We start from the raw sequence: 1,565 nt of genomic DNA, 5'->3' as shown, positions 1-1,565 counted from the left end.
TTTTTTTTTTTTTTTTTTTTTTTTTTAAATTTTTTTTTTTTTTTTTTTTTTTTTTTTTTTTTTTTTTTTTTTTTTTTTTTTTTTTTTTTTATTTTTTTTTTTTTTTTTTTTTTTTTTTTTTTTTTTTTTTTTTTTTTTTTTTTTTTTTTTTTTTTTTTTTTTTTTTTTTTTTTTTTTTTTTTTTTTTTTTTCTCTTTTTCTTCTCCTTCTCCCTCTTTCCCTTTTCCCCTCATTCCTCTCCTCTTTCCCTCTTTCTCTTTATTTTTCCCTCTTTCCCCTTTTTTCCCCCCCCCCCCTTTTCTCTTTCTCTCCCTCTTTTCCTCTTTTCCCTCTTTTGCTCTTCCTCCCCTCCCTCTTTGTCTTTTCTCTCTCTCTTTGCTCTTTCTCCTCTCTTTTGCTCTTTTCTCTCTCCCTTTTTTCCCTCTTTCCCTCCTCTTTTTTCTTTTTCCCTCTTTTCCCCCTTTCTCTTTCTCTCTTTTCTCCCTCTTTCCTCTTTCTCTCCCTCTTTCCTCTCTCCCTTTTCCCTCTTTCCTCTCCCCCCCTCTCTCTCTTCTCCTTTCCCTCTTTCCCCCCCCTAAAAAAATGTAAAAAGATTTTTTTTACTCTCTCTCATTTTTTTCTTTCCTCTTTTTTTGCCTCCTTTTCCAAAAAAAGCTAAACAAAAGAAAAAAATCTTCCTTTAGGTAAAGCAGAAGCTGGACACCGCTCGAGGAAGTTCCCCAATCAGGAAATTTTGTCCGAGAAGGGGAAAAAAGGTGGGACTTGCTTCTTGTTCTCCCCCGAGACCCTTCGGGTTGCAGAAATGAAACAAAGGATTTTTCATTTTTGTGTTCTGTCCGGGAAATTTTGTCCTTTGTTTTCTTCAGTGGGGAAATTTAGCCTCGGAAACCACGCCCCCTAAAGCTTTTCCCCTGCATTTCCAAATGAAGGGCTTTTTCGGGTTTTCCTGAGAAAATTTGGGAATTCGATGAATTTTGCCAAGGTTTAAGGTAACAACTAAGGTCTTGACCCCTTATTAAAAAAAAAAGGGGGAGTCGGCGCTCCTTGGAACTGGGTTGCCCCCTGGGCCCCCCCGCGGGGAGTCTGCCTGTCATATTGCACTGTGATATCACCTAAGGGATGTTTAGCATGTGACAGTCGGTGGTGAAAAAGATAGTGTTACAAAAATACTTATCTTTTGCGGAAAGGAATAAAAACAACAGTGGAATGTCTAGAGTGGCAAAAAGGGGAACGGATAATCGGTAAAGCAGTGATCTTATATGCATATGTAGGGTAAAAATCGTTGTGAAAAACATGCACTTATGTAAAATATAAATAATGAAAGTTATTTTTTCGGGAATCTTCCCCCCTAAAAAATATTTCAGGGATTACAAATGACCACTACAAAGGGGATAGATATTTCAAAACTTCATATTTTTAATTTAGTTTTTTCCCTTCCCTCTTCAGCCTTAACCTTTTCCCCCCTTTCGCTCAAGACCTGAGCTCCCTGAGAATTCGCCAACCGGGCAGAACACGTTTCCAAGATGAACGCGTGATTGTAAATGGGGTGAACAATTTTGAAGGAC

This window comes from Penaeus monodon, chromosome 6 (genome assembly GCF_015228065.2).
Source record: "Penaeus monodon isolate SGIC_2016 chromosome 6, NSTDA_Pmon_1, whole genome shotgun sequence".
NCBI classification, from domain to species: domain Eukaryota; kingdom Metazoa; phylum Arthropoda; class Malacostraca; order Decapoda; family Penaeidae; genus Penaeus; species Penaeus monodon.
This window is presented reverse-complemented; position numbering follows the sequence as displayed.